The sequence below is a fragment of the Dipodomys ordii genome, unplaced genomic scaffold (genome assembly GCF_000151885.1).
Source record: "Dipodomys ordii isolate 6190 unplaced genomic scaffold, Dord_2.0 Scaffold30, whole genome shotgun sequence".
In the NCBI taxonomy this organism is placed as follows: domain Eukaryota; kingdom Metazoa; phylum Chordata; class Mammalia; order Rodentia; family Heteromyidae; genus Dipodomys; species Dipodomys ordii.
This window is the reverse complement of record NW_012267246.1, coordinates 4,944,969-4,965,525: the sequence shown is the minus strand read 5'-3', so window position 1 is coordinate 4,965,525 and position 20,557 is coordinate 4,944,969.

The window sequence follows — 20,557 nt, the reverse complement described above, 5'->3', positions numbered from 1 at the left end:
CAGAAATGAGATCACACGACTCGTTTGTCACGCAGGTCGACTTTGGTGCTGGTGGTTTTATAGACAAGCCCAGACAGGTTGGTTTAGTGAGAGCAAGAATGGTTTTCAGGCCAAAGAGAACAGTTCAATTGGATTCAAAAGGTTAGAGAGCACCGAGAAAGGCTCTGGGGGGCGGGGGGGGGGGGCAAGGACTAGAATGGCTGGAAAGGGATAGAGTCAGTGTCACCTGCAGCGCCGGAGCACAGGGTCTGAAAGCAGAATAAACAGCTGTGTGGAAGAACCAGATGTCAACAGGTTAAAGCCAAAGTGCCCATTGGACTGCCCTGTGTTAGCTGTCCACAAAGCAGGCACCCTCCCAGGCACAGAAGGATGCTCTCTGAACACTATGAAAGTTGAAAAGCAGTGGACTTGCTAGGCCAAAGGCAAAATAAAGCAGAAACCAAAAACCAAGTGAAGTGGTTGTCTCGAAGTTTCCTTTCTTACAGGGTCCAGGCAGAGCATCTCCTTGCAAGCAGGCTCAGGTTGACCAGGCCTCTTTGGAGTAGTTGCTAGAAATCCCCGTATATTTTAGAAAAGTGGCCCCGTTGCTAAGTTCAGTCTGATTGGGGGGGAGGGGCGGGTAGAGTGAAAGACAGCATTCCAGCCTATGGAGACCAAGGGCAAGCACTCAGCCCAACACAAGGGCCTCCTGTACGTTCTATCGAACAACTAGAAGGCTGGTACAATCCCCAGGTACAATCCCCAGAGCTCAAGCTACAGAAAAACAAGGGAATTCAGAAAGATGAAGACCTCTCAAAAGATGAAGTTAACATACAGAAAGACAGAAAATAAACTGATGCAATAAAGGTAAGGCTTCAAATTTAGGCTCCAGGTTTGGCAGTGCTATCGGGAACAAATAATTTGATTTGATTTCAATCTCTTCCAAAAGCCAAACCGTCATAAGGTTCTGCAAAAGGGTTCTACATTCTCTGGTTGTCCATTCAGCACGCATTTATTCAGTATACTCCGATATTCTAGAGTTAAAGAACGAGAAACAATTAGATGAAGTCCAGAAAAAAAATTCATCAAGCCAGGTGCCAATGGCTCACACCTGTAATCCTAGCTATTCAGGAGGCTGAGATCAGAGGATCATGGTTCAAAGCCAGCCCGGGCAGGAAAATTCATGAGACTCTTATCACCAATTAGCCACCAGAAAACTGGAAGTGATGCTGTGGGTCAAGTGGTAGAGTGCTAGCCTTAAGCTGAAGAGCTCAGGGACAGCACCCAGGCCCAGAGTTCAAGCCCCATGACTGACAAAAACAAAAAAAATTCATCAATTAGTTTTTGTTGTTGTTTGTCAGTACTGGGGCTTGAACTCGGGGTCTGAGCACTGTCCCTGAGAGTTTTCACTCATAGCTGGTGCTCTACCATTTGAGTCACAGCTCCAATTCCACCTTTTTGGTAGTTAATTGGAGATAAGAGTCTTGGGGACTTTCTTGCCTGGGCTGACTTCAAACTAGGATCCTCAGATCTTAGCCTCTTGAGTAGTTAAGATTACAAGCGTGAGCCACCAGCACCCAGCCCTTCATCAATGCGTTTTATGACATATAAATAGCTATTTATGAAGAACCATCACTCTGTTTTTATAGTGGTACTCACCTTTGCCAGTTATTAAGCAACGATCTTTATGTTATAAATGCGTGCTAATAGGTATGCTACCCCTGTCACTGTGGAGATCTGAATATTTATGAACCTCTCATTTCCAGCTGCCCATCAAAGAGAACACACAGATTAAAAGAGCAGCAATCGTAATGCAGGAATTCCAGGCACAGCAGTGACCAGACACAGGTCTTTCTCCTCTCTGATAAAAGTCTTCTTCCCCAATATCTCTTGATAGAATTCTGACACCAGCAGGAGAGCGAGGCCAGATGGTGTGTGTGTTCAGAACCACAGGTAACAGGGGCTGGAGATCTGGAGCGTCTATTTTAGGTGGAGATTTGAAATGATTTAGGTTTGATCTCGTTTACATTGACGCAGTAGAACATGCATCTGGTCCTATCTCTTTTGTATCTTAAATAGGGGGACTGAAAATAAATCTAGGGGTAGGGTGTTTGGGAACTCTCGGGAGAGTCGGGTTAAGGGAGGAGGAGGTAAATCTGTGTACTCCGATGCAATCCCAGGAAGAGCTTGGAAAGTGCTGAGCCCTGGCTCAAGGCTGCTTGTACCTCTGCATGAAATGAGCGATTGGGAAGCACTTGGATGAGATTCCAGTCCCCATTTCTGCACATCAGGGCAGTTGTTTTTTTTTTTTAATTCCTTTCCATTCCCCCTCTATGACCTTTTAGAGGAACTTATGTGTGCTTTGGAATTCTTGAGTACCAGATGTAAATACAACAGCTCTCTGACATCAAAGAAAGAGCCATGAACTGAAGGGAGCCCAGCCCAGCCCGGCTGTGTGAGGTCCCTGTGCAGAAGGACATAGCCAAGCCCCATGCTGCCCGTCCAAACATCCTCCCACCTCCCACTGCCTCTGCCATACCTGTCAGCAGCTCCCCGCTCCCCTCAGCTCAAAGGCTTTTAAAGGACTCAGTAGCCCCAATTTTTGGCCCTTCTGATGTCTGTGTAAATCCTGACAGAAAGTGAGCCATCCTTATAGTAACCATAGATAAATCTAGACTTCAGAGTAGTTTTGGATCTCTTCAATTCACATGACAAAAAAAAATCCAATTCAAGCCATCTGCCTTTTTGCTGATAAGGATGATGGGTGAAAGGAGGCAATATAACATTATGCCTACTAGCAGGCACTTTGCTTTCCCCTTGTCTAGAGACATAGCTTTGGCCTTCCCACCATCTTCCTTGAAAAGCTTACCAGCTTGTCAACGATTCTTATTTCAGATAAGGACTTGAAAATGAGCAAAAGCAGTCATTATAATCGATGTACATGGAAGTGGTGCTGTAGCTCAAATGGTAGAGCGCTCGCCTTGAGCTGAAGAGCTGAGGGACAGTGCCCAGGCCCAGAGTTCAAGCCCCACAACCGACAAAAAAAAAAAAAATCGATGTACATTATATAACAATGGAGCCAGGTAGCTTGAGGGGACAGGCAGAGTTGGGAGAGAGGAGGGAGAAAGGACAAAAGGAGTAACATTGACAAGATGCATTGAACTCATAACCTGATTGGGGAATTGTAATCTCTTTGTATAACTACAGATGATGATGATGATGATGATGATGATGATGATGATGATGATGATGATGATGATGATGATGGTGGTGGTGGTGGTGGTGGTGGTAGTGGTGGTGGTGGTAATGGGAAGCTGGATGTAGTGGTTTAGCAGTTGGGATATGAGGCAGATGGAAAGGTAGTGAACTCAGGCCAGGCCCGGCCGGTGTAGGGAACTCTATTTGAAACAACCACAAGTGGTTTACCATGACCACAGGGTAAGGACCAAGACATTTTTCAAGTACTTCCCATCTCCACTCCAATTACTCAAATTCTACCTTGATAGAGCAACCTCTCTATCCTTGAGTTGAAAAAAATAAAAAGCCTTTTTTTTTTCCTGTCTGAAGACTTTGCGAGCTATGTTAGCATAGACACGGATCATAATCAAAATCTATCTGCAGCACATGGGCTTCTACAGAGCTTGCCATGACTCTAACAGGAAAACTGAAGAGCTATTGTTACGACGCTTCAAACATGGTAGAGTACAAACGGGAAGTTTGGTAATTTTGTCTCTTCCTTTATAATCAGCAAACCAAGATCATAATGCATTTTAAGAATTAAATGTAAACAAATAAAAGCCAAGAAATGAAAACAACACTTTTGTTGTTGGTGGTGGTGGTCAGTCATGGGGCTTGAACTCAGGGCCTGGGCACTGTCCCTAAGCTCTTTTGCTCAAGTTGAGCCACAACTCCACTTACCTTATTTGAGTGGTTAATTGGAGGTAAGAGCTTCACAGGGACTTTTTCTGTCTGGGGCTGGTTCTTAGTCACTACCCTCATATCTCAGCCTCCTGAGTAGCTAGGATTTCAGGCATGAGCCACTGGTGTCTGATGCTTTTTCTGCTCAAAACTGGCATTCTTCCACTTGAGTTGTATCTCTACTTGCAGCTTTTTGCCAGTTAATCTGACAGAAGAGTCTCTAGACTGTTTTACCTACCCAGGCTGACTTCAAATCATGGTGCTGGGATTACAGGCATGATGAGCCCTCAGCATCTGGCAGGAATCCAGCACTCTTATGTCCAACTTATTTTTTTTTTTTTTGGTCGGTCATGGGGCTTGAACTCTGAGCTTGGGCACTGTCCTTGCGCTCTTCAGCTCAAGGTGAGCACTCTACGGCTTGAGCCACAGCACCACTTCCAGTTTTCTAGTGGTTTATTGGAGATAAGAGTCTCATGGATTTTCCTGCTAGGCTGCCTTTGAACCTCGATCCTCAGATCTCAGCCTCCTAAGTAGCTAGGATTACAGGCATGAGCCACCAGCGCCCAGCTACATCCAACTTATTTAACTCACTGATATAGTAAGCACTAAAGAAAACATTCATAAGTCATCTTGAGTGTTTAGCCAATGCACTTGGTGGTGAACTTTTGGATTCTTTTTTAAAAATTGGAAACTTGAAAATGAAAGAAATAAAATACTGTAATAATGGTCTTGAGACAGACCAGAAGAAATACTCTGACCACTACTTTGACCACTATAAGTTGCAGACAGCAGGGTTTTTACTAAATAATCCAACTTCTAGATAATTCTCTGGTGCCATTCTCCCAATCACCATCCCTCTACCACACCCCCCCCCCTTCCTATAACCAAGCCTTGGCTCTTCAACTCCAGAGTGAGATGAAAGGCGGGCATTTCTTCCACACACCCAGGCAGTAGGTGTATACACAGGCATGCAGCTCTGTGCAGAGCTAACAACTTACTAGCAATCCATAGAAATGTGAGCTGGGTGCCCACAGTGTGTTTTTTGGCCGGTTGTGAGTCTTGAACTCTGGGCCTGGGCGCTGTCCCTGCGCTCTTCAGCTCAAGGCTAGCGCTCTACCACTTGAGCCACAGCACCACTTCTTGCTTTTTCTGCTTATGTGATGCTGAGAAATCGAACCCAGGGCCTCATGCATGCAAGGCAAGTGCTCTACCACTGAGCCACCTTCCCAGCCCACACAGTTTCTTTAAATTTAAAAAAAAAGTGACATTGGCAATGTATCAAGCAGCTTTTAATTGCATTTTCATGATATTTAAGTAGTTGCACACGGGGGTTCTCATTCAGCAAATCGGTTTACAAACTGATCAATGTCATGCATTTCATTCCCTCCTCCCTCCAACCCACCCCCTCCCCTCCATTTTCCTAGCAGCCTGGAATACACACTGCACATTATGACTACATTCGCCTCCAGCCTCCTGCATTCATCTTCTACCCCCTCCATTTCACTTCTTCCCACGCTCCTTTCAAGCACCCATTGCCTGGTATTTATTCTGTTGGAGGATGCGTTTCTTTTCCTAAGGAATTAGGTCATTTTAACTCTCCCCTGCAAATAACGTACTTCGTAGGCCAAAAGCCAAACGACTTCAGAGACCCAAGGCTGCACACCAGAACCGTGGCCAAACGCTTCCCTTCACTTCCACACACCTGAGACAGAGCAGCAGGTGCGGAGTCCCAGGCGGGCAGGTGGTATGGGAAGGAGAGGAAGAGGGCAGTAAACGCTAGCTCCAGACAGAATACCATGCTGTACATTTACAGAAGACACAGAGGTGGAGCAACATGGTAAGAAGGGAGAGAATTCCCTCCCCACTCCCCCAGGTTCTAGGCCAAAGAAGAAAAGGAAGCCAGACACAGTGTTTCTGCCTGTAATCCTAGCTACGCAGAAGAATGTAAACCATCCATCTCAACCAAGCAGATGTTGAGTGTGGTGGCACGCATTTTCCTATCTCCAAATGCCAGAGACCCCCCCTCTTCCCTCCTCTCCCTCCTTCCCCCTCCACCCAGCAGCACTGACCACCTTGGTTTTTGCTTTGCACTGTCCAGAGTCAAAGACTGGAGATAGAAGAGAAGCACTCCGACCCTGAAGAGACTCAAGCTACAGACAGCCCTTTCTGGACTAACTTGCTTAAACTTCAGAGAGATAAAACAGCTTCCCGGCCCACGAGGTAAACTGGAGAAGATGGGGAGGAGAAAGATGAGAAATCTGCTCCAGTGTATTTGGCCTTGCTCTGTACCTATTCGACCATTTTCTCTTATGTCTTTGCCCATGTCGTTCTCCTGTTCTTTCTCGCTTGCTTCTTTCCTTTCCCCGTCTTCTTTTTTTGTATGGTGTAATTATTTAATGCCTGGAGCTTTAATAATGTTTAAACTCATGTATCCCATAAATATCCCAGTTCCTTTCTTTTCTTGCCTTTTTTTTTTTGGGGGGGTGAGGTTACCCTTGATGTTTCCAATTACTACATTTAAATATGTGTTGTTTTTGTTTGGTTTGGGGTTTTGCAGAGGGGTAGCATGCAAGCTTGGAGCTCTGGGTCTTGAGCTTGCCAGGCAAGCGCTCTAAGTACCTGAGCCAAGACCCCAATATTTTTTGCTTTATTTCTCAGAGAAGAGCTCATGCTTTTGCCCAGAAACTCTCTGACTTCCATCTTCCTACCTATAGCGTAGGAGTAGCTGGGATCAAAGACGTGCAATGCTACGCCCAACTATTTGCAACAATGAGGGGAGGGGGGTGTCTCTCACTTTTTGCCTGGTTTGGCATGGAACTGCAGTCTTCCATCTCAACCTCTTGAGAGGATGGGATTACAAGAATGAGCCATCATGCTCAGCCCTTCTGGTTTGCTTCTGAATGGTTGTTTTTGTTACTGTGTCCGCTTTCTCACCACTGAGTGGTAGTAGAAATCATAATCTCAAGAGAAGGATGCCCTTATAAAATATATAATATAATACAATATGAAAACAAAAAACTTGAAGAATATCCATTCCAACAGATGCCAAATGACAATGCGGGAACACAAGAAAGAAATATGAAGAAGCAATATGACTACTCCAAAAGCTGATAGTCTTCAGTAACTAGATCCAAAGATAGCGCCATGGTTGACTTGCCCATGAATTCAGAAGTATGGTTTCCCTCTTTTTTTTTTTTGTCAGTCATGGGGCCTGAACTCTGGGCCTGGGCGCTGTCCCTCTGCTCTTCCGCTCAAAGCTAGTGCTCTACCACTTGAGCCACAGTGCCATTTCTGATTTTCTAGTGGTTAATTGTAGTTAAGAGTCTCATTGACTTTCTTGCCCAGCCTGGCTTTGAACTATAATCCTCAGATCTCAGCCTCCTGACCGGCTAGGGTTACAGACGTGAGTCATTGGCACTAGGCTCTTTTTATTTTCTTTTATTGACTGATTGATTGTGCTATAGTGTCAATTCCAGCTGCTGCTGCTTCTTCCTCCTCTTCCTCCTCCTCCTTCTCCTCCTCCTCCTCCTCCTCTTCCTTCTTTGTCAGTTGTAGGGCCTGAACTCTGGGCCTGGGCGCTGTCCCTCAGCTCTTCAGCTCAAGGCTAATGCTCTACCACTTGAGCTACAGCACCACTTCTGGCTTTTTCTTCTTAGGTGGTGCTGAGGAATCAAACCCAGGGCCTAATGCATGCAAGGCAAGCGCTCTACCACTGAGCCACCTTCCCAGACCCCAGAAGCATGGTTTTCAATACAAACAATGACTCCCAAAATAAATGCAAACAAATAGCTGAATGAAATTGACTTCTGTAGAAGGCAATTCAAGACCTATGCAAGAATTGGTGGAACACAGATGAGAAATTCAACAAGGCAAGAGATTCTAGAAAACAAAAGAAACAAACGGAAATATGGGTAGAGGAAAACTTTAGAATTAGAAATATCTTCACAAAAGGTTTTCCAGAAAAATGAAGAACTATGGGGAAATTGTTTCTAATTCATTTCATTTTATGAATAAACTCTCACCAAGAAGAAATGAATTAGTCAGTATAAGACAATTTTTTTTTAATTTAAGAAAGCTAGGCACCAGTGGCTCACACCTGTAATCCTACCTACTAAGGAGGCTGAGATCTGATGATCAAGGTTCAAAGTCAGCCCGGGAAAGGACATCCATGAGACCCTTATCTCCAATAAACCACCAAAAAACTGGAAGAGGTAGAGCACTGGCCTTGAGCTGAAAAGTTGAGGGACAGCACCCAGGCCCAGAGTTCAAGCCCTTACAACCAACAATAACAACAACAAAAATTGAGAGCCAAGTGGAGCGGCTTTCACATCTGCTGCTTATCAGTGATCAAATCCTGAACTTCTTCCTTTTCATTTCCTTGTTAGAAACATGAGGATCATAATAAAAATAAAAGACATACTTTCCTGGTATACTTATTAAGAGGAAAAAAATTGAGTGCACGTATGTGCATGTGCGTGTGTGTGTGTGTGTGTGTGTGCGAATGTTCTGATTATAGTGTCTGGCACCTAGAAAAACACTCAATAAACATCAGTTTTTAAACAAGTGTCTAAAATTATACACTCTGCCGTCAGTATCTTTCTCTCTGCACAGAAGGAAAACTAGACACATAAATATGGAAATTGTAGAATACACTTAAAACTACTACATAAAATCAGTTCTGAGAGAAAATGTTTTCCAATGAAACCTCCAGACCTACTCATTGCTACATAAACATCAAGCGCATGAGTGCATGATTACTCATTTTAACATATTTTATCCCTTCCTATAGGACATCTCATTCCTCTAAAGTAACCATCCACGTTCACAGGTGCAATTATTCTTCCTCATACACACAAAGGGCCTGTGGCACATCGAACCCTCAACTGGCAAGTGGCTGGGCCTCAGCGCCAGTGGTGTCCATGTATCAGTGGAACGTATCACTTCATTTCCTGCAGATATCCAGGGCCCGGATTGCTCTCTCCTCCCCTTGACTCTGTTGGGAGCATGAGCAAAATCACATTCCCAGTTTTAGTGACCAGTCTAATCCTACAACTCCTGCTATCACCCAAGTTCAGTAGATGCAGCCACATACCCATCTGCTCACAGATTATAAACTTTTGTCATATAACATTCTATACTTCAAATTACATTGCATACACATAAATAATATTTGGGAGGGGCAATACTGGAATTTGAACTCAAGGCCCTGTACTTGCTACGCAAGTGCTCTATTGCTTGAGCCACCCTTCCAATTTCATAAAGTCCATGAGACACTTATCTCCAATAAACTACTCAGAAAAGGTCCGAAATGGTGCTGAGGCTCAAGTAGTGGAGTGCTAGCCTTGAGCACAAAGAGGCTCAGGGACAGTGCTCAGGCCCTGAGTTTAAGGCCCAGCACTGGCCAAAAATAAAAAGGCCACAGGCTCAAGATATGACCCCATCATGACAGACCATCTCATAGAATTGCCTTTGTTCGGTCCAGTGGTTGACCCCAACGCCTCCAAAAGAGAGGTGAGATTCAGGGTAATGGCTCAGGGAAGAGACAACATGAGCTTGGGAACGAAGCTGGTGCTCACCTGTCCGTTCCCTCCTGCTAGAGCTTTATTGATCTAAGACAATGTCCTCAAACCTGAGTCTGAGGCAGAAGCACCCAGAGCCACATTCACATGCCACTCTGGAGTGTAATCCTGGAACCACTGTCTCCTTCTGATCACCCCTACTATGTCTGCCAAACGCCTCCAGACACAGGAGAGACACTACCTACTAGAGGCAGGAAGTTGTTATTTTATTTACTGATGACAGGGAAATACTACCAAATGTGAAGGGAAAGCATCTTTTTTTTTAAACTAAGAGGAAGAGTGAATAAATGCAGTTATGGTATTCAGTAGACACGACATGGAAAATGAACTAATGCAACGTACGGGCAGAGTCAGGAGGGAAGCCAGGGAAAGAAAAGGAAGAAAGAAAAAAGTACTCATTACCTGACTTATGCAATGATAGCCCTTCTATACAACACCTTAATAATAACAATGTAATTATACTTTTGAAAAGGAATCGATCATTCCAACCCCTCAAAACAAAAAGGAAAATAAAATAAATTCCACTCTGGAAATGGTGGATCATTCCTGTAACCCTACTTTTTCAGGAGGCTGAAGTCTGAGGATTCTAGTTAAAACCTGCCCAGGCAGATATATCTAAGAGACTCTTATCTCCAGTTGATCAGTTGATAGTAAAAAAGACAGAGGTGGAGGTGTGGTTCAAGTGGTAGAACCCCAGCCTTGAGTGAAAAAGCTAAGTGAGAGTATGAGGCCCCAGTACCTGCACAAAACAATAAATAAATGCATTCCAAACATGCTTGCTTCTTAAAGAAAAACAACACAAGTAGCCATACTTCATTTAAAAAAAAAAAGTAAAAAGATAGACTCTAGTTTCTTTACTATAACTACAAGAAAGCCCAGTTCACACCTGTCTGTGGCTGGTGTGTGCACCTCGTCAGAAGGAAGTTCAGTAGGACAGGTGCACAGTCAGTTCTGCACAAGGCTGACAGCCCAAGCCTCAGGTGAGCTCACTTAGCGAGCAGGTCTCTGGCAGCAGCCCACCACCAGAGGCCCAGATCAGAGACTGCTTTATTATGCTGTCCCCTTCGTCTCTAGACTCACTTTCCATGGATGATTAAGAATGAGCAAGGAAGCAGAGTGGCTGTGGCTCATGCCTACAATCCTAGCTACTCAGGAGGCTGAGATCTGAGGATCACGGTTCAAAACCAGCCCAGGCAGGAAAGTTCATGGGACTCTTGTCTCCAGAAAAAGCCAGAGGTGGTGCTGTGGCTCAAATGATAGAGTGCTACCCCTGAGCAAGAAAAGTTCAAGGACAGCACTCAGGCCCTGAGTTCAAGTCCCAGGATTGGCACCAAAACCCAGAAAACTCATGTTCAACTTTCCCATTAAATAAGAAAGACAATGAGTAAGTTCTAAGCATCTGCTAGGTACAGGACCCTGGGAAAGACATGTCCACATGCATGCATGCATCCACATGTGCATGTGTGCCCACACACATGCACATGTCCACGTGCATGCACCGCAGTGTGTGTCATATCCAGGCAGCCTAGCTCTGTAGATAGCATTTGAAACCAACAATATGCTAACTTCATGTTACATTGAAATTAAATGATAACAACAGTCAGAGAAAGTTGAAAAATGAGTAATATGTAGCCCAGGGCTGCATACATACAATTATATCAGGAGCACTGAAAGAAATAAGCATTGACTTTAGTAGACATGAGACACAAAACTAACTTCCCAGACTAGCCAGAAATACTGACCTAACAAGAATGGACACTCTCGCTCTCATTTATTTCCCCATCCTTATGTCTTTCTGCATTTTCTTACTCCCTCTCGACTTTATTTAGAAATAAAGTCCCCAATCTAATAGTGTGTTGATTGGAAAATTTTAGGGTACCTTTCCTTTATGTTCTTCAGTCCTGTTTAAAATATCAAGATTTAATAGTTCATTAAATTGCTTTTAGATCTGTTGTGTTGTATGTCTTTACTGAAGAAGACATCTTATCTTTGGTAAGCACTTTTTTTTGGGGGGGGGTCCGGTCGTGGGGCCTGAACTCTGGGCCTGGGCGCTGTCCCTCAGCTCTTTAGCTCAAGGCTAGCACTCTACCACTTGAGCCACAGCACCACTTCCGGCTTTTTTCTTTTTGCTTATGTGGTGCTGAGGAGTTGAACTCAGGGCCTCAGGCATGCAAGGCAAACGCTCTACCACTGAACCACCTTCCCAGCCCTTTGGTAAGCACTCTTGAAGAGCATGACTTTTGCAGCCCTAGAGGAGGAACATCTGGCACCGGCCTAGGCACTCTGACAGAGTGTATCTAGGAACACACGTCCAGGGTGAAGCCAATCATTAGATTTTAAAGGGGGCGGGGGAGAAGAGCACTAAAAGAAAAATCCCAGTATAGAAAACTTAGAGTAAATCAAATATACTATTATAGAGATAGGAAGTGATTGATTCATAGGGCCATTATGTTATTTCAGCATAGAAGAATTTAAAGGGGGGGATAGAGAACAGTTTTTCTTCATCTAGGATATTTTTCAAAGATAAAGAGAAATTTCCTCCCCAGTGTTCATTTAGGTTCAGCAGCTGAGCAACATCTTTATTGACTCTTCCTTTTGTTAGTACTGGGTTCAAAATCACCCAGAGGGCTTAAGGTTTGTCTCTCCTACCAATGCCTGCTAGGAGTTAAGGCTGATGAGGAGAGAAAGTCAGTCTCAGAGACAAAAGTCTCCGATGGGCAGACCCAAAGCCGTTGTGCTGCTGGCTGAAAACACCTGTCCTGCTGCAGACATCCAAGAACCAAAATGGCGCTCCAATCCCTCCCAGCTGTGGAACCACCTTTGTGCCAGTACACAGTTTTGTTACTTGCTTATTCTCCTTGACACGAGGCACCCCCTGGGTCTGTTCTCCTGGGACTTGAAAATATCCCTGAGTCTTTAGAAGGAACTCAAGTTTGGGCTTCCACTCTCACAGTCTTCCAAGCCCTCTGGAAAATTCTAAGTATACCTCCCCCCCCAAAAAAAAAATAAAAACCAAACAAAACTGCTGTAGAAAAATAACTTCTACCCCCTGAAAATTGCAAACTAGGATCTAGAATTAATCATGCACTATTCACTCACAGCTTAAAGAAAATGCCGAAGTACCATCTTACTCAAAAATCCTACCGCAATTTTCCTAAGCCAGATCAATCATCTGATTCTTTTGTTTTCCTTCTGAACCATATAAGCCCTCTAATTTTGATTTAATTTCTCCTGGATTAAATTGGATTTCTACCATGGAAATCGAGCTTCACATCAAAGTTTTCCTTCCCACTATTTGCCGCTTCTAAAAAAAAAAAAAAAAAAGTCCAGGTAGAAGTTAGAACTGTCGTGTCTCCTCTGCATAGACAAAATTGTCACTGTCAATTGGAGACAAAGATCGAATGAGATAAAACCCAAGTGATTCAAACACGTTAAACATGTGCATTACTCCCAAGTGAAAACTGCCAGAGACAATTAAAAACAAAAGCAAGACAAATGAAAAGCTTCTCTTGAAGATTATGTTGAAGCTCTTCTAAGCTACTGAAGAGGGGGAAGGAGGGAGATATTCCTCTTAGGCCAGTCTAGGCCTTTTCTGAAAACTAAAACAAGGGGTGGGGTGTGACTTCAAGTAGTAAGGAGATTGGCTCTAGCTTCTAACTCAGCAGCCACTAGGTGACCTCTAACTTAACTCACTCCCGAGCAATTGCCCATCCCATTTCACTGCCACTTTGGAAGTCCCCCATCCCTCTCCTGAGAGAAGAGAGCTAGCCATCAGCTTTTCACGTGGCTTCCTGGGGCAAGAACTTTCTGGACGGCACAGTTTGTTTCAGTAGTTGGAGTGTTTCTGCTGCTCAGGAGACTCCACCATTCACCCACGTCAGACCCAAAACCCATAGATCAGCCCTGGCCCTTTCCTTCAAAGTGTCATGCCTTCATGGCTAGCATGTCTCTTACTTCCCCTTGTGTTTCCATCACCAAGAACTCATCCCAGGCCTCCTTCCCCGAGGGGAAGGCGAGCTGTGCCATCATTACTATCTGCCCAGTGCAGCACACTCCTCTCTGTCCTTCTGCATGCCTTACTTTGGCAGTGACTGTGACTGATGGCTGTTCTACTAAACACTGGACATGCTTACTCAGCCTGGCTTTCCATCCAGATACCCTAACTCCTGTTTACTCAGCAGGTACCTGGATGTTCCCTTCTCTGTGGAAAACCATCTTCCAGGGGGTGGGAGCACATTAAAGAGATAGATCCCTCCTATAGAAATGCAAATAGAAAAGAGAAGCTAAACACTTAGCTACAGCTTTAACTTCCTAATGAGAGCCGGACCTTAACTGTGGGTAGCTGATCACTCTGCATTCTCTTTTCTAAGCACTATGCTAATTTTCAAAGTTTAAGAAACAAATACATCTCCCAAGGCAAATCCTTCTTTTAGAGCTGAAGGACCCGGATGAGGCAACAATACACATCTTTTATGTAATTCAATAAAAATCACTTATTTCCACTTTTTTTTAATACTGTCTTCATGTCCTTAAAAGCTTTTAGAAATAATATATTACTAAAGGAAAATGATGGATTGCATTCTAACTTTTTTTTTTTTTGGTCCAGTCGTGGGGCCTGAACTCTGGGCCTGGGCGCTGTCCCTCAGCTCTTCAGCTCAAAGCTAGCGCTCTACCACTTGAGCCACAGTGCCACTTCTGGCTTTTTTCTTTTTTGCTTATGTGGTGCTGAGGAATCGAACCCAGGGCCTCAGGCATGCAAGGCAAGCGCTCTACCACTGAGCCAACTTCCCAGCCCCTCTAACTTTTTTTTATTTGACATTAACTGAGTATTTTGGGACTATGTAAATTAACCTCTTTGACCTTAATGTATTGTCTGTTCTTATTAAATGGGGTTAATGTTTATTCTTTTTTTAAATGGCATACTAATATGATAAGGAAATGATACTGTGAACTTTCTGTGGATACAAAAGATTTTTTTTTTCAATTCACTTCAAAAAGCCAGTGGCTTACATCTGTAATCCTAGATACCCTGGAGGCTGAAATTTGAGGATCAGGTTTCAAAGTCAGCCTAAGTAGGAAAGTCCATGAGACCCTTCTCACCAATTAACCACAAAAAGCTAGAAGTGGAACAGTGCCTCCAGTGGTAGAGTACTTGCCTTGAGCACAAAAGCTCAGAGACAGCACCCAGGCCCAGAGTTCAAACTCCAAGACCAGCCAAAAGAAAAGTATAGAGATTGCCAATCACAACTGAGAGCACTAAGGAGACACTCAGCTAGGGGGAGGAATGCAGGATTAACTGAAAGAAAATTCCCAAGCACAGCTAATTTTCATTCAAATTTGGGGCTTAAACAATACTTAAACAAAAGAAATGCAACTTATGTTTCTTTGGGTCTGGCTTACTTGGCTTGAAGTGGACCCTGAGTTGGGGCCCAAGCCAGTATGATTTCATTTTGAGCTTTGCCTTTGTTTTAGGGATTTTAGACTCAATGGGCCTAGTTCCCAGAATGAAAAAAATGCATCTGGTTGAAAGAGGTAAGGAGCCTGATGGCCACCATTACAAGAAAGCAGGTGTTTGTCCCCGAGTGACTTTGCCCGAGTGACCTAGGGCTAAGAGTTTCAGTAAAACCACATAATGTTCCGACTGTTGTGTCCAGGTCGCAGGACCCCCACCAAGAAGACCACTGAGAGTCAGACTTTACAGCTGTTTTAAGGTTTTATTTAGACGGCTGTAGCTGGGGCCTTGTCCTACACTCCAACACAGCGGAGCCTAGGAGGAGAGCCCCGAGCTAAAGATTTGCAGGGCTTATAAAGGCACACAAGCAACCAGGTGTTTGGATTACCACCATGTGTTGCTCTGCTAAACAAGCAGCAAGTGGTCACTGCCTCAAGACTTTAACCCTTCATCCCTCCCCCCCCCTTGACTTATGGTCCTGAGACACAATCTTGTGGCTCCAGCCCAAAACTAAACTCCAACAGCTCTCGATCTTGACTAGTCCTTCTTTGACCCTAGCCATGTTGTCTTTTGCTATTCATGAATGGTCAATGTAAAAACAACACTCTTCTCCTGGGGCAGCACAAAGTTCCCCTTGTTGTACTGAGCGGCTCCCAGGAATTCTGCAAATGATCAACAATACCAATAACAATCAGTCTACTTTTCTTTTCTTTTCTTGAGGCGTACGAAGAGTGGTTGGGTAGGAAGCTTGGAGACTTCCCATGTTTCCCCAAGGTCATCCAGGGCAAAGGGGTCAGCCAGTCTGGCGTGGGAGCAGTGGATCCAAGCAGCAATGCCATCCACCTTAAGGGCATTGGGTGTAGCTAGTACCACCATGTAAGGTCCATTCCACTGTGGTTCCAGAGATCTCAAGTTGTGCCTTTGAACAACTACCCAGTCCCCTGGTTTAAACGAATGGGGTGTAGAAATAGAAGCAGAATCATATAATGCTCTAAGCTGGAGCCACACATTTTTGTGGACAAGCTGTAGATAGTCAAGTTTACATAGAAATTCAGTATCACTCAAATCAGCAAGCAATTCCATCTGAAGGCTAGGGATAATGGGTGGAGGGTGTCCATACATTATTTCAAAAGGAGTAAAGCCAAGCTGATACTCTAAACAGGGCAAAAGGAAGGAGCAATACCCAGTCTGCGCCAGTCTCCAAGACCAATTTAGTTAAGGTCTCTTTTAGAGTCTGATTCATTCTTTCTACCTGCCCTGAACTCTGGGGTCTATAAGCACAGTGCAATTTCCAATCCATCCCCAGTGCCGCTGCTATTCCTTGACTTACTTTTGAGACAAAGGCTAGTCCATTGTCCGACCCGATGGTGGATGGAAAGCCATACCTGGATAGGGTTTCTTCCAGGATCTTCTTAGCCACGACGTTCGCGGTCTCATGCTTTGTTGGGTAGGCTTCAACCCATCCTGAAGAGGTGTCTACAAAAACTAGCAAATATTTATATCCAAATTTTCCAGTTTTAATTTCTGTGAAGTCTACTTCCAATACATACCTGGCCTATCTCCACGGAGGTGAGCTCCTTTTGTAACTGGTTGATTGGGGGCATTGGTGAGCTGACAGGCTTTACAATTTTTAACAATGTCCTCAATGAGTTGATTTCCTTGCCTAATTTTTACTTCTGAGTGTTGGAGCAAGTCCTGCATTCTTCGGGTTCCCATGTGAGAGATCCGATGGATTCTCTTAAGAATCCCCTTGCCCAATCTTTGTGGCAAGGTAAGTTTCCCCTCACCAGTTTTCCACCGGTCTTTATTTCCTTCTCTGTCTGGGGGTTTATAGGCCATGGAAATTTTCTTTATCCACTCCAAGTCTTCTTGGGAGTACTGAGGCTCAGGAGGCAAAGCTCGTGGCCCTGGGTTTACTAGAGTCAGTACTTCCGCTCTGGGCTGGAAGGCCGCCTCCTTAGCTGCCTGATCGGCCAAGTTATTTCCTTTGGTTATTGAATCAGTTCCCTTTTGATGGCCAGGGCAGTGCATAATGGTAATATTTGCTGGTTCCCATATGGCCTGGATGAGGCTTAAATTTTTTTTTTTTTTGGTCTGGTTGTGGGGCCTGAACTCTGGGCCTGGGCGCTGTCCCTCAGCTCTTCAGCTCAAGGCTAGCACTCTACCACTTGAGCCACAGCACCACTTCCAGCTTTTTTCTTTTTGCTTATGTGGTGCTGAGGAATCGAACCCAGGGCCTCAGGCATGCAAGGCAAGCGCTCTACCACTGAGCCAACTTCCCAGCCCGAGGCTTAAAATTTCTTGTTTGTTGTTAATAGTCTTTTCCTCAGCTGTCAGCAGCCCCCCTCTCTTGGTAAATGGCTCCATGGACATGCACAGTAGCAAAAACATACCAACGGTCCGTGTAAATGTTTAGTCTTTTCCCTTTTCCCATTTGTAGGGCTTTGTTAGTGCCACTAGTTCTGCTCTTTGTGCAGATGTTCCCTGGGGGAGTGCTTCTGCCCACACTATCTCAGTGTCTGTGGTGACTGCTGTGCTCGCATACCTTTTTCCATCTCCAATGAAACTTCTGCCATCTGTGAACCAGGTATGCTCGCTCGGCATGCGATAGTGGCGAGTTCAAAAAGTCTGGCCTGAGACTATATACTTGGGCCAAGATCTGCTCACAGTCATGCAGGGGTGCTTCCAGATCCGGATCTAGCAGCAGAGTAGCTGGGCTTCCTTCCTTTCCTGTCTTTGCTCCTCTGTCTCTCTCTTATTGTAAACCTTTTCTGCCATGGCTACTAGATCCCTAATAGACTTTTCACCAAATCTGACTAGAGCCTGCAATTTTCACTTTATATCTGGTGCAGCTTGATTTATATAGACAAACACAATCATCTGAGCCGACTCCTGGGTCACAAGATCATACGCGGTATATTGACTAAAAGCTTCCATGAGCTGCTCAAGATATGCTGCTGGATTTTCACTTCCTCCCTGTCTAACATCATAAACTTTGGACATATTAGTAGGTCGGCAAGCCGTTGCCTTGAGACCTGCCAACAGAGCCTGGCAATAGGTGAGGAGTCGCTACCTACCTTCAACCATATTGTAGTCCCATGTTGGTCGGATCTCAGGAAAATAGGCAGTGATCAGGGCAGGATCTGTGATGGGCACTCCTGTGGGGCCAGGGATATGTTTCCGGCCACCTCTCAGATATGGTCTCTCTCTTTGGTGGTTAAAAAAAAAACCTGTAAAAGCTGACTACAATCATTCCAAGTAGGCTGATGAGTAAAGAGAATAGTTTCAAGCAAACGAATTAAATCCTGGGGTTTCTCAGAAAAGGGGGCATTTTGGGTGCACTAATTGTATAGATCACTGGTAGAAAATGGCCAATATTGGAGTTGCTGTTGACCATCCGCATCCACAGGACCTACGGTGTGTAAGGGAAAAACAACTGCATTAGAAGGGGGTTTGATCCCACGGCGTCGTTGAGTGACTGGCCCCTCAGAAACTTTAAGGGCAGGTGCCCAGAGTTTGGCTGCTGGTTCTATAGCTCCCTCCTCCTCTTGATCATTCTCAGGTTCTGCAAAAGGAACCTGGGAAGGGGAGTATGGAGGAGGAAACATTTCCTCTTCCAAGTTATCTCCCTGAAAAACCGGGGGTACACTTTTTTTCCTCTTAGTTTTTTTTTGTAAGTCTAGGGGACTAGATGGAATGTTGCCCATGGTTTCCAGTCCTATCAGTCACACAGTCCCCCCCCAAAAAAAACAATAAACAATACAAACAAAACACATGCAGGCCTGACAGTTACAAAGTGGAGATCTCCCGAAATTGGTCCACTGACTCCTATCATGGCGGGGTTCCACACCCACCCACACCCCACAGCAGAAGGAGCGGACCCAAAGTGAGCAAGTTGGGCCTCGGTTAGGAGGCCCTCTTGGTCAGTTCTGGCCCAACACCGAACCGACCCACACCCCACAATTCTCATGGCGGGGTTCCAAGTACCCCCGGCCCACAATTCACACAGTGGGATTCTAAGGAACCCCCCTCACAAGAGAATCTGGGACTTCTCCCAGTTCCTCCAGGGTTGTCAACAACCCTTTACACAATACAAATCAGAGCAGCCGTCCTCACAAAGGAAAGTACAAACGGACAATGACAGGACAAGACAAATTAACAAAGACAGCACTGTTTTACCTTTGGAGTCTGAGGTCTCGGGGGTCTTTGGGGGGATCCCAGATGAGCCCCCACTAGTATATTGTGCCCAGGTTGTAGGACCCCCAACAAGAAGACCACCAAGCGTCAGACTTTACTGCTGTTTTAAGGTTTTATTTAGATGGGCTGTAGCTTGGGCCTCATCCTACACTCCAACACAGGGGAGCCTCGGAAGAGAGCCCTGAGCTAAACATTTGCAGGGCTTATAAAGTCACACAACCAACCAGGTGTTTGGATTACCACCACGTGTTGCTCTGCTAAACAAGAACAAGTGGTGCCTCAAGACTTTAATCCTTCACCAACCAACCAGTTCTTTAGAGCCCAGGGTGAAACTTGCCCTGCATACTGTTGGCCCAGGTGTGACTCATAACCATTTGTGGTCAAGCTATGGAACAAGGATATTTTTCTGTAAAGGTCAACCAATCATATTTGCCCAGCTTAGCTTGCTTTAAATGTTAACCAATCATGTAACTTCTTATGTAAAAGTTCCTTTACGTTGTTTGTTCAATACTATAAAAACTGTGCTGATTCTATGCTTGGGGCCTCTTAGCATCACCAGTTACCAAGTGCACGAGGACCAAGCTCGAGCTTGCAATAAACGACTCTTTGCCATTTGCATTGATCGTGGTCTCTGGTAGTCTGTGAGGGGGCAACCTAACCCACCCTTAACAACCTAACCCACCCTTGATTGTTGAGTTAGACTGTCCCATAAAACAGATAGGTTGTAATCTGGCTCCAGCTGGCGACACCACTTGCTTATGATAAACCCTGCCTTTTGCACATGCTTATGGTAAACTCTGCCTTTTGCCCACCAAAAGGTAGGCCTCACCTTGCCCACTAAATTTGCATACCATTTTAAACCAAGTGATAGGCTGGTTTAAACAGCCATTACAAACTGTAACCTCATTGGCCACCTGTGTACGGTCTGGTATGACTATACAATCCTTTGTATGTTACAATCCCATTGGTTATCTGTGCATGACCAGGCTCAACCTCATGGGTTTTGCCTTTAAAAACCAAAGAATGGGGGTCAGTCAGGGTCACAGTATCACTCCTGAGCCTGTGCTGGGGCCCTGACTGGTCAGTGTAGGAACCTTCTCAATAAAGTTGCTTGTTTGTTAATAACTTTGTTGCGTTGGGCTCTGTCATTCCAAACAACTAGGTGGTCTTCCTACTACAGCTTAATATAATTTTCTCCAAGTCTTTCCATTTCCTTACAAATGGGTGTCATTCTTTCTGATGGAAGCATAGAATTCCACTGTGTATATATATCACATTTTCTTGATCCATTCATCCACTGAGTATAAGACAAAAAATGACATTTAGGGGGCTGGGAAGTTGGCTCAGTGGTAGAGCACTTGCCTTGCATGCATGAGGCCCTGGGTTCGATTCCTCAGCACCACATAAGCAAAAAGAAAAAAGCCGGAAGTGG